Genomic DNA, 13,955 nt, shown 5'->3' with positions numbered 1-13,955 from the left:
GTGACAACTTTCACAATCTTAGCGAATGTCATCGAAGACCGCCTCATCACGAACCGCTCTTCTCAAATATAGGTGACAACTTCCACAATCTTAGTGAATGTCATCGAAGACCGCCTCATCACGAAACGCTCTTCTCAAATATAGGTGACAACTTCCACAATCTTAGTGAATGTCATCGAAGACCGCCTCATCACGTGCTATCTTCTCAAATCTTGATGACAACTTCCACAATCTTAGCGAAGGTCGTCGAAGATCGCCCATCTCGTGCTATCTTCTCAAATCTTGATGACAACTTCCACAATCTTAGCGAACGTCGTCGAAGATAGCTCATCTCGTGCCATCTTCTCAAATCAAGTGATAACCTTCACAATCTTAGGGAAAGCTATGAAAGACCGCTTCATCTTGAATCGTTCTTCTCAAATAATGACCTCCCCAATCATAGTGAAAGCTATTGAAGGTCGCTTCATCCAAACCATCCTTCTCAAATCCAAGCAATAGACTCTTTTTAATCTTAAAGCCCCCTGTTGAAGGCTTCGTCATCTCGAATCTTCAAATCTTCTTCCATCCTAGGAAATCGTCGTGAACCGTTACTTTGGTGCTTGCGATGAGCCAATACTTAGGCGCGTTAAGCTAAGTGAGACGATCTTTTGTCAGGTCGATCACTTATTGTTGTTGTAATCGAGCCGATTACTAAATCATGTCAAATTGCTTAGAGGGGATAACTGGCGTACCAAGGAACCCAAAATTGCTGTAAAAGGTCCATATGACCACATCATGAAGCCACGTGACCTGTCGCTGCACCAGCGCAAGCCAAAAGTGCATGTCGCCGCGATATCGCTCCGAACTTTCAATTTGGTCGTTTCCTTACAACCAAATCTGCTCAAATCTTTTGCAAACTAAGGCTCTTCATCTCCATATAATTTGCTCAAACTTCTCTCATCTTGAAAGAATCTCATATATCTATACTCGCGGTTTTTCGAAAAAATCCGGAAACATTCTTGCTCGCTGGAATGTACCTGCATCTATATTTGTGACTATAGGACTTTGCTCATCTTTTATTTTATTATCTTAGGGTTGACCTAAGGCTTAGTGTTGCTTGACTCATTGACTTGTCATGACTCGACTCAAAGCGTTTGACACATGTGTTAGACTCAACTCGATGTGAACTTTGACTTAATGATGACTCACTATGTGTGACTCGTGTGTGCACTGGACTTGATGTGTACATGACTCAAAAACAAAAATTTTCTGTCATTTTTGTGGAGGGTACCGACTTTCTCCCGAAAAAGAAAGACGCGAAAAAGAATCGAAGTGTTTGATGGTGCATGTTGAATGAGCTTAATCAAGTATATGCGTTTGATACTATCCCTCAAGGTGCAAGGATTAATTCCTCCTAAACTATCTTAGTTGACTCGATTATGAAAGTATTTGGGTAACTTAGGCACGGAGGCTAAGTACTTCATACTTCTTGATACAATGATGATTATGAGTGATGAGTGATGTGTCAAAGCATGCTTCAAAGTTATGCTAAGACTTCATGACAAAAGGTTCCTAAGGGAAGTATCTTTGGCCATGTATCTGTGATGTGTGTGAAAGCGACACTAAAGTTAGGCTACAAAGGCTAAGTTTATGGAGAAGTATTATTTGATAAGAGTCAAATAATGATGACTCTTAGGCTAGGTAGGCTAATGATGTAAGGATCAAGCCCCCAAGTCTAGCTCTAAGTAAATAGGGATGAGCATTGGAAATCCCTTGATATGATCATGGTGTAAGTGTGTGAATGTGAAAATGAATGCATTTTTATTATGGCCGCACCTCAATGTGAGGTTGCCTACGTATCCGTTAGGAATCAGGCCAAACGTAGCTCTAGCCGAACCTCGCACAAGTGTATGTATACCTCAAAAAGGTCTTTTTAAGTGTTGTAACGTGGTTAGGCTAAAGGTTAGAGAAGAAGGGGATAAAGGCTCAAGACCCTAGATAAGCCCCCAAGATGTGCAACCTTGCTTTTAATTTGAAGCTTTGTATTTTATATTTTTTTTATGCTTGAGTTTTCTCATTTTTGAGCTCTTTTTCTTTTTTTGTTTTTGCTCTTCTTTTTTTTTGCTTTTTGCATTTTTCATATTCGCATTTTTTTATAAGTGTGGACAATCTCGATCATGCGGTCTATCACTCACTTGGCATTCATGTTTCTCAGGCACGGTACCGAGCACTCGATAAGAGACGCAATCTGAGACATGTTCTTATCAAAGATATTTTTATATCCAAGACATTGGAACACTTGCCCTTTTGTACACTTTTATTAATTTTTGCTTATTTTTATTTTACTCTTTTGAGATCACTCAAGCTTTCATATTTGGAACTTGCATAAGTTACACACCATCCCATCCCAAGGTTAGTAAATGTGGGATGAAGAAAGGAAGGTCTCTCGCTAGACGAGGCTCAAAGTGGTTTATCAAGAAAAGGATTATATATTTGAAGGGTGAAAGATATGATATGGCTACGAAGGGTGCCTCAAATCATTGGTATACCTTGTGCTTAGTTTGGCGTTTTTTTTTTTTTTTTTTTTTTTTTTTTTTTTTTTTTTTTTTTTTTTTTGAATAATGCAATGATCATATGCAAAAAATAAAATGCTCATTTTATTAAAGGGGAACAAAATAAAAAAAAACCTATGTAATAAATTTAAGGTAGACAAAGGGTGCCTATGCTAGACTTATTGGGGAAAGGTTTGAAAAAAGAAAAAGAAAGCATGAAATCTTAGTGAGAAGCTTGCCTTGTGTTTTGTCTCATCATTACTTTTTTTTTTTCTTGTCATCACACGACTCAAACTTTATTCAACATGCATAGACGGAGAAAGATCATGGAAGAATGAGGGGAATAATATGTGTGGAGAAAGAATGTGGAGAGTGGGAAGATGATGGAGATGGAGAAATATAGAAGAATTAGGAATAGAATGGACCCCCAACTCAAATGACGGAAAAACAACTCATGCATGAACCTAAGACATGGTCATGGTGACATGTACAAAGTGTGTGCTAAGACTAATGAGTGTAGGTGACATGTTAAGACTTGTGTCATGACTATGTGGCTAGACTATGTGACTAGACTCAAGTAAAGACTAAGTTAAGACTTCACGTATATGCATTAAACTGGATAGGCTGTGGTATTTTAGTCATAACTTTTAATCTGTGAGTCTGATTGGGATGAAACCAACGCCAAATTAAAGATAAAACTCGGGGCTATAGATCCATAGGTTGTACGACTCGTGGTTCTTCCTAGAACTTCGGTTATGACCAAAACAAGTTGACGCATGTGCAGTATACGGGAATAAAAATCCGAGTTGACTAAAAGGAACTATGACTCGACTTAAGGCTTATTCATTAGTTCAAATTAATTAATTAAACAAGGTCTTTGACTCTTAGTGTGTGACCATTGGACTTTTAAGTGCCTAGACTCAATTAAAGACTTAAACGTGGTTTGAACCATTAATAAATCGATAAACTGATTAGTAGACTGTGAATTAGATTCGTCGTGATGACTCGAGCAAGGAAACTGGACTGTCGCTAAAACAACAGGACTGTCGCCACTGTTTAGAGCCTGTCGCCAGACGACAAAATTGTCGCCAGGCGACAGACACTAAACTGCAGCGCCACAGTCCAAACTTCTGTGCCATTGCTGGAACATTAATCTGGACTGTTTCCAGTAATTTTACTCTAAATGGACATGCCTAAAGTCGTACTAAGCCGAATTGATTAATTTATTATCCTTTAATTAATTCAAAATTAATTAATTAGACAAAGTCCTTTTAGTCATTAGTCAATTTATTTAGTCTTTAACACAAGTCAAACAAACGGTTAACACATATATAATATATACAAGCAAGGGTGCACAAGTAGTTCACATAGTCACAATATGATGAGTTTGCAACCTAACCATGGCTCTAGTTCTCTAAAGTTCGAGGATATGGGTTAAGTCAAAAAGGTCCATGGTTATGAATCCATATATATTGCACACAAGCCTACCGGGAGGGTTGGAGCGAATGGACAGGATTCCGCGAGTGCGTGATGAAATCGGACTCGACTCCATGGTTTGGTGGATTCACAAACATTACACGTACCCAAATCTGAACTTTGCACATGATAGTGGAATATTCCATTGGGCAGGTGAAGCAGGAACCCCCAGAGGGTTATTTCCATATGTAGAACACATATGGGTTCAGAAAAGTGAGAAAATGACTCAATCAATAAGCAAAATCGAGCCAACAACACTAGAAATGGTCAAAGCAAGAAGACAGACCCCTGGCTCGGTATTGGAAGAACTTGGCGCCAGACTACAGGGACTGTCGCCGCAAAAAAGCTTCTGTCGCCAAGCGACAGAACTGTCGTCAGGCGACAGAAACTTTTTACGGGCGACAAGCCCTGTTTTCTAGACGCTAGTTCCTACATGCCTTGGCAAGTTTCTGTGTTCTTCGAATTTTCCAGATTTCGCATCATCTTTTCGATTCTAGTCATGAAAGATATTTCTCAAATTTCCTACGTGTAAAATTCCTATGGATTGACTTATGGGGTGCTCCCATGAGGACCTTTTAATGCATATGACAAAAATGTTAATCAAATCACGCACATGAAATACTTAGAATTTTTCAAGTCTCATCCGCTCATTCTAAATAATTGCCAAAATTAAATAAATTTCAGGAATATAAATAGAAATCCTCCCCAGTGGAGTCGCCAAAAACTGTAGGGAATATTTCAAGCATTATGATCCCAAACTTGAACCCCACTGTGATCATACACTAAAGTACGGTGGCGTTCCAAAGGGAAAGAAAAAGAGCAAAAAGAGTCGCCAACAAGTTTTAGGAACTTGTAAACCCAAAAGTCAATCCAGAAGGACCATCAACTACTCCATAAGGTCTTGAACCAAACAGGGTCCGGGGATGAGGGTACGAATCCAATATACAAAAGAAAGGACCCGCCCTATAAAATAGGCCTCTACTTTGTTCTGCTCGTATTCATGTGCGCTTTTCGAATAACATACAAACATTATATTGAACCTAACCTGTTTACCTATGTTGGTTGAATATTAATGCACAAATAAAACTATTATTGCATTCACTTGAGTTAAAATCACATTAGCCTAAACCAAATTAATAATTATCTTATTAAGCGTGATTTCAAGTACAAATTCCCTTTAACAATCATAAAAAGATGTGATCAAGCAATAACAATAAAAAATAAATCAAGCAACATAATAATAAACAATAAATAATAATGATGATAATTATGATCATGATAAGGCATAATAAAGCTTAATAATAATAGCAAGATCCTAGGCATGATACTAACAAGATTAATAACAAACCCTAGTATGTCACTAAACAATAAAGATCAAAACTTCAAACCTAACATGGTACTAACATGATATTATGATATTAGAAAAGAGTAAAGGCACCCTAAACATGATACTAGAAAGCATAAAATAACATCCTAACATGATACTAGGAATTAAATACATCCTAACATGATACTAGGAATCATAAAACAATAATAAGCATGCAATCTACATTGTGAAAGAAATAGGGAGTAAGCTAATCTACTTACTTTGAATCCTCGTACCTCTTTCTAATAACAAAATACACAAGTTAGTAAACTTCAATGAAAATAATAAAGAATAATTAAAGAATCAAATTGAAATCAAATTAAATAAAGTTTTGACTAGTTTTGGACCAAACCCTCAGAAATTATCAACCTTTCACGTCTAGGGCGAAGGCAACTTCGAACTTGGCTAAGTGTTTCAAGATCTTGTGAATGCGGAATATTGTATGTAAAAAGGTTGGTTTAGAAAGAGAGAGAGAGAAATTAAGAATTAAGTAATTCTTGATGAGAGTTGATAGAAAGAATTGATGAGAATTGATGAGAGTTGATTGTTGATTGATGATAATTGATAGGAGAGTTGATTGGGAGAATTGATGAAAGTTGATAGTGAAAACAGAAGTTCGGACCCTATTTATAAGAAAACAGTCCGAAAAATCATAGAATTTGATAAGGAATAAAACTCCACTCTGTCGCTAACAAACCGACCTTGTCGCCAGAAATTTATCTTGTCGCCAGGCGACAGAGTCTGTCGCGAGGCGACAAACCTGTCGTTTGGCGACAGAGACAGTTTTTTCGGATTTTGTTTTTATCATATCTTTTGATATAGAAGTCCAAATAAGTCATATAATATATCGTTGGAAAGCTCTTGAAGTCTAATTTCTAATGCAATTAAAATCAGATTAAAATCTTTTGTAGATAAAAAGATATGGTCGAAATAGTGAAAGGGTGTCAGTTTTGGATAGAGTTTCGTATATCTTTAATATCTTTTTCGTTATAGCTCGGATTTATTATTATAATATATCATTGGAAATATAATTTCAAGATCTATCCAACCATATAAAATTTGGATAAAAAATATGAGGCACGAAAATAATATCTGACTATCTTTGAACATCTTTAAATCCGAATAGAATTAGGAAAGTTTTAAAAAAAGAAAGTTTATATTCAAATCAAATTCCATGATCTTATCTTTTCAAAAAAGGATAATTAAGATATTTTAGAAACTTATAGAAGATTCTAATCAATCCTAATTAGTTTAGGAATAAGATTAAACCTTTGGACCCTCCTCATGATCATTGGGTCGTAGGTAAAATCCGGTTTGGGCCAAGTTTAGTATTTTGGCCATAACTTCCTCATTATTCATCGGAATTGGGCTTATAATATATCGTTGGAAAGATCTTTTCAAGCCCCATCCAACTACACCATTATTGGACCCTTATCATGGACCAAAATAAACTGAAATGGACGTTTTCATAAAATAGAGAGGGTTTTCGAAAACAGAAAAAGAGATTTTTAATAAAAACTAACCGCAACACTTGACTTTTCACACTTTCACCTCATTCGATTATGGTTCGACGCAAAAGGTATTAATCACTGGGTTTGGTTTTGGGGAGACACAATTTGGTGTCTACAAACATGCACTCAGAATTCGAACAATTATGTTTCTCATTCAAATGCTGTCATAGTTCAACTTTTATTAATGAGAATCGCATAGAAGGATTCAAAAAGCTTAAAATTCTAAAAACATAAAGAACATATCAAATTATTCAGAGCTTTCACGTTCATAATTATTCATTACAAAAACACGCCCCTTAGAAACATCCTCTCCATTGCTACCGGTTCCAACTTATGGTCCACTAGACTGAGATGGTTTGAATGGGTTCTTACTTTCTTGAACTTCCTCTGCCTTGACATCAGATTCCTTCTTGAAGCACTCATATTCACGATGTCCTAGCTTTTGACAATAATGACAAGTCACTAGGTTACCTTCACAATCTTTCCCAGGGTGGTTCTTCTCACACCTTCTACAAAAATACTATCTCTTGGGTTTCTCACTATTTCCCTAACCCCCATTTCCTCGAACATTGGTTTCTTGTCCATCATTTCCCTTCCCAAAGTTCCCCTTATCCCCCCTCCTTCCAGTAAAACCTCTATTCCCTTGAGAATTCCCATTTGTCTTGTGTTTCTTTTCACCTCCGTGTACAGACTCAGAAACTTTCTTTTCTCTCCCTCAGAACTCTCAATCTCTCTTTCCTAAATCCCATACAAACGGGAGCACGACCATAAACTTTATCCAAGGTTTCAAAAGTCACTCCCCCTAGCTTCCCTTGAAGGGTTAAGGTTAGACTTTGCTTTAATTTCTGGGCTTTGATAGTTTCAATTGGGACAACTTTAGGTGCAAACCTCATTAGCTGAATTAATATGTTGTAATACTCACTGATATAGACAGGTTTCCTATTCTCAGGTTGGTAAACTCCATACACCTCTACTTTCTCAGGTAGGAAGGGTAAAACTTCTCTCTCAAGGCTTCCTTAAACTCATCCCACCCAAAGTTTGGTCTTTTAAACAACTCATCCTTTCTTTGAGCCTACCATAAGTCATCTTCCTCCATCAGGTAGTAAACACCATTGTTCACCCTCAACTCACTTGGGCAATTGATGCATCAAACATCTCGTTAAACTCCTTAATCCAGTTTTCAAGACTAGTTGGGTCTTCCTTTCCCAAGTAAACAAGTGGTTTTGCTGCAGCAACTCTCTTAAAGACTTCACTGTAATAGTCAAGTTTAGAATTTCGATTTCCCTTGTTCACCACTTTCGTGATGTTTTTAGTGTTATGGGTTAACTTTCTAAGGACCTTGCCTACTTTGGAACCAGATCGCTTATTTCTCATTCTTGAAGACATAATTCCTGGTTATTCATACCATTCTTGAAAATTAAAAGGAATACACCATGAAAACACTTAATTCATTCAAAAATATAGAAAAATCGAACAATAATCACTTCACTTAAGACATTTATTGCAAACATATAAAAGTAATTCAACCACTTAATCAGAATTCTCATAGTCAAAGTCTTTATTGGAAAGATCATAATCTGGATTATCATAGTTTGCCTTACCATTCAATCAATAAGTTTTAATAACCGGGCCAAGTGTAATAGGATTTTTAGTTGGGTAAACTGGGTTGTAATCACTGTAATTTGGAGTATGGCTTGAGCTTTGAATTGGGTTATAAATTAGGCTACAGTGTAGGCTAGCACATCCACAAATTGGTTTAGAAGAAATAACATTGGACCTTTAGAGGAGGTGGATGATACTTTAGACTTGGTAATCTTTTATATGAATATGAAGCATCATGAACTTTTGGCCTTTTGGAATGTGAAAATTGGCTTTTGGGCTTGGATGCCTACATGAGGTAGGAGTCTCATAACTTGGAGTAAAAAGAGAATGATAATTCTTATGCCTTTCAAAAGGTGGTATGAATCAATGGAGGAAACAACTCTTTGCAAAGTCTTGGATAAACAAAAGGGTAGTTAGGAGTTCAAGCAATGAAGTTGGTCAAATTCTTTCAAGGTTTGGTTCTCTCTTACTTTGGTGGTTCCACAACTTTCCTCCTGGGTTCATTGTCAAATTTAAGGTACTACAAATCACTTTTGAATTGAGTCAAAGTTGCTAGCCGCTTTCCCTCATGATGATGATTCTCATTCTCGAAGAAAGGTTCATACTTTATAACTTTAGGTTAATGGGCTAGAGATAACAGAAATAGTCATGTTGGTTAAGTTAACACTTCTAGGTCAACTTTCTCATAAAGAGGTAGAACAAGGGTGGTTAATTTAGTCACCAAATCATTAGCATCTACTAATCCCTTCAACTTTCAAGTAATAAATATTAAAGAATCTACTTCTTTAGATCATCAAACATCTATTTAAACATATAAATAAATTATTTCAATGAACACATTAATGTTATTCCACATAAGCTATTCAAATCAAAACTCATTGAATTCCTTGTATATGAAGTAATACATATAAATCAACAAGTATAAATTAAGATGACTTAACTATGAGCATCAAAACACCATAATTTTCGAACCTCCCATCACCTTTCAAATAATACAAATCAAATAATTTATTCCTATATCATGAATTATTTAAATTATCCATTCAATGATATTTCACATAAGCAACTAAACTCATAAATTCCATTTGCATTAAGCAATTCATAACTCAATAATAAACCAAGCATACTCAAGATCACCCAACCATAGGTAATAACTCAAAAATTCGGACCTTATGACCATACTCCAAGGTGTTTTAACACCAACTCTAATGCACACATAATCACACAACTCAAGTTTCAATAGTTTCAATTCCTTATGTTTTCGAAAATAATAATAATGTACTTGAGTCATGATATAGGACGGTCGAGCCCACGTCTCCCAGGAAAGTTACCTACGACGTTGAGGCGAGCCTTTCCTAGACAAAGAGTCTTACCCATTATAGGCCTCCGTGGAGAACTCGAGAATCCTTTTCTCATCCATCTTTTCACAAATAGGAAAATAGTTTTTATGTAAAAATAAAGCTTTTGACTCTCACACAAATGCAAAACTCTATCTATCCTATATGCCCTCTTAAGTCTACCCACAATTTTTATTATTCCCAATTTTTAATCTTTTTAGGACCGTTAAAACTGATACCACTTTATAACACATCCAAATCTCCCTCTACGGAAATACTAGTATAATACGTTTAATTATACTGTAGAGATAAATTTAGGCGTATTACCGCCGCATGATTACGCAAGGCTACTCAAAACTTACTAAATAAAAACCAATACTTTGCAGCGGAAACATCAATACTCTTTCTTTTATTGATACTTATAATTAAAAATAGTAACATTGTTATGAGTACTCAAAATAAAGACGAGACCAACATTCCTAAACTAGGTGAAGCAAATCCCAAGACTCTCATATGTTCATTCATGACTCCACCTGAAAATAGTTAACACTGCTTACCATTAAGGTAAACAGGCGGAACCAAAACAAATAGAAAATACGGATTAGCAAAATATGCTAAGTACGATAAGTGCAAGATAATGTAAAGTCAATTCATTTGTAAACATGCTTTTAAAACCAATTCCAATGATTAATCCAATAATTCCAAAATTCATGATTCAAAGCCAATTCTCAATAATCTCAAAACAATTCCAATACTCCATAAGTAAATAGAAATGATTTATAAAACCAATTTCACTTTTTAAAAACCAATGATCTCAAGATACTTAAAAACAATACCAATAACTCAATAATTCAATAATAGTGATTATTAAAATCAATTCTTTTCAAAAACCCAATTTTCTCTCTAAGTGTGCACACCCCCCAAGCTAGTCTCCTACTATTTCAAGGCTATTCTTGGAGAAAGACTAGGTCATATAAAGTCCATAGTCTTCAATGAATTCACATAGTGGGATTAATATAATAATCATGCTTGTAGAGCTTTTATAATAATAATTTAATAATTCTCATGAAATTCCTCTTTGAATAAAATCAACCTTTATTATAGTTTAATTCAAAACTCCTTTGTATTTAATTCAATCAAGCTTTCAAAAACCCTTTTAAAAACTCTTTAAATCAATCCAAAAATACTCTTAAAAATCTAAATTCCTTTGAACATAATAAATAATTTCAAACCATTCAAAACATGATATTTAAAATAAATCCTTTTATTAAAAACAAATATTAAAATCAATTCCTCCAACCATACTTTATTTCATAAATCATAACTCAAATCAATTCAATTCAATCACTAATAAAATCATATGAAACATGCTATTCAAACCAATCACTTTCAAAAGTATCTAGCCTCCTAAACGTACGTTGAATATCAATCAATACTTCGCACTTTCAAAGTTCAATCACGAATACACCTTACAAATAACATAACCATAAGGTTATCACAACATAAATTTAAATCTAATATGCATGGACTATAAAACTCTTTTAAAATAATACTTTAATATAAAATTATAAATTTGAAACAGATATTTGTATTTTAGAAAACTAACCATGAGGAAAATAAAGGAATAGAATTAAAGAGAATTGAATTTAATTGGAAAGAATAGGCAGAACTTGCAGAGGCCATAACTACTTCAATATAACTCCGAATTGGGTGATTCTTGAGCCTAACCTCAAGGATTTTTCGAGAGGAACAATCCTTTGGGAAACATTAATACCCCAAAAACTGACCAGAAGTGCACGAAAACCGGATTCAAAAGTATATGGGTTGATTTGTGTAAAAAGAGGAAAAGAAAGTATGAAAAGGTTTAGGGAAAAGAAGAAAAATAAGAGAGAAGAAGAGAATTGAGTTTTGGTACGAAGAATATGAGAGGGTATTTATAGGCTCACGAATGAAACAATTATGGTAGGAGAATGTAGGATGAATTATGGTAAAAAGTATTAAGGAAATTACTTGGAGAATAAAGTTAAAAAGAATTATGGAAAGTTAAATATTAAGGTGATTAAGAATAATAGAATTAAGGAAAATGTGTTTTCATGAAAAATAATATGGCAAAAGAAATTACTTGAGGAATAACCAAGGATGAAATAAGGTAGGGAAATAAGATGATCAAATCTTTGTGAGATGGAAAATAAAATTAAGGAAAATACGAGATTTTAAGGAAATAATTAAAAAATACAATTTACCAAAATAAATCACCTAAAAATCCATCATAATGGTGGCCGAAAAATTGAGCTTTCCTAAGCTCATATTTTCGAACCTCTCTTTAGATATTTAGGGAATTAATTTACTAGTTTTAAGGAAATAATTGTGTAAATAATATATATTGTATAAAATAATTAATTAAGAAAATATCAATTATTCACTAAATAAATTAACTAAGTAAATCAGATTTCTACACTTAGAAAATCCGAAAATCATAGCTTATTATTTAGGAAATTCGGACCTCCTAATTAAATAATTAAAATATAATTTTCGCTTAGTTAAAATATCCAAAACATATATAAATAATCCAGGTTTTAAAATAAAATAAATGGATAATAAATCTTATCCAAAAACAAAAAATAATAATTGAGTTTTAAAATACTTTTGGCTCCAAAATTTAAATACCATTTTGGCTCTAAAATTCAAATAGTAAAATAAATTACTAAAATACCCTTTTAAGAGAATACTAATTAATTAATTAGAATATACGTTTTAAAAATACGGGGTATTACAATATTAGTATAATAATTTATATAATAATGTTGTATTATTTTTTAATTTGTTATATTACCATATTTAGTTATATGAACATTTGAAAATATTATGTTTAATATCATTTGGTTGTTGGTGTAGTAGTGATTGAGGTTACATTTTATAGACAGGATTGCATGTTTGATACCCCGCAATAACTATTGGGAGAGGACTAGTACCTAACCATTCAAAACTGACCCCAAATTCGGATTATCCCAAAGGGTAAACCGAGTGGAACTCCAAAAAAAGGAATGTATTATATTAATTTATCTAACTATTCATTACTACATTTTGTCTATATAAATATATGAATATATTATACTAATTAAGCTTTACACAAATTCTTAGATGTGGCTGGCCACATAGTGTGACTAGCCACCATGGGGGTTACTTCGTTAGTGTTCTAAGGGGTTATTCGGTCACAGAACTTACTTCATGAGTGTTACAGGGACAACTCAGTCGGCATTATAGGTGTTACTCGATCAGTGTAATATGGGTGACTTTTTTTTTTTAATAAGTGGCCACATGGAGTGGCTAGCCGCACACAAGATGGGCTGTAAAAATACTATTTTTTTTGTCTAATATGAATATAATTTTAGCTATATGAATATACAAATTTACAGTGAATTGTAATATCATAATAAGATTTAGTTCATATATTTAGGGGCAAAAAAATGAGCGAGAAATTTTTTCTCTACAAAGCGACAAGTGTTAATTAAGTTTGTAGATATAGCACCCTCAGTTTTAGTGTACTTATTATAGATTACAAATTACAATAGACAAATAATTATTTTCCTCAAACAAATGTTCTATTGATGTTACATTCATATATCTTTAATAAAGGTGTCAAAATCTAACATAACCCGTAAAACCGACTTGATAGTCTGTATCCGACCCGAATTCGAAGAATAGGTGAAATGAACGACATGTAACCAGAACCGAAATAAACACGACATTAACTGATAACCGAATAGACTTGATAATTTATGTCTTGAACCAATTTGACCCGACTTGATTATGATCCAAACTCGATTAGTACTTGACTTGTTTAAAACCTCAAAAAAAAAAAACGATTATAACCTGCCATAACTTGTTACCAACCTGAATGGAAATTGATTGCAACTGATTTGACTCGATTTGAACTTAGAATAATAATTCTCAACTTGATTATTTTCAGAATAAAACACCTAACATAATTAACCTACTACTTACATGAATCATAGTGACCAGTGGCGGAGCCACTATAGGAACATTAGGGGACATCTATCCCCCCATTTTCAAAAAAAAAAAAAATTATTTTCCTTAGCATAAAAAGGTATAGTTAATACATTTATATACA

The sequence above is a fragment of the Chenopodium album genome, chromosome 10 (assembly GCF_948465745.1).
Source record: "Chenopodium album chromosome 10, dcCheAlbu1.1, whole genome shotgun sequence".
In the NCBI taxonomy this organism is placed as follows: Eukaryota; Viridiplantae; Streptophyta; class Magnoliopsida; order Caryophyllales; family Amaranthaceae; genus Chenopodium; species Chenopodium album.
Note: the sequence above shows the minus strand (reverse complement) of the source record.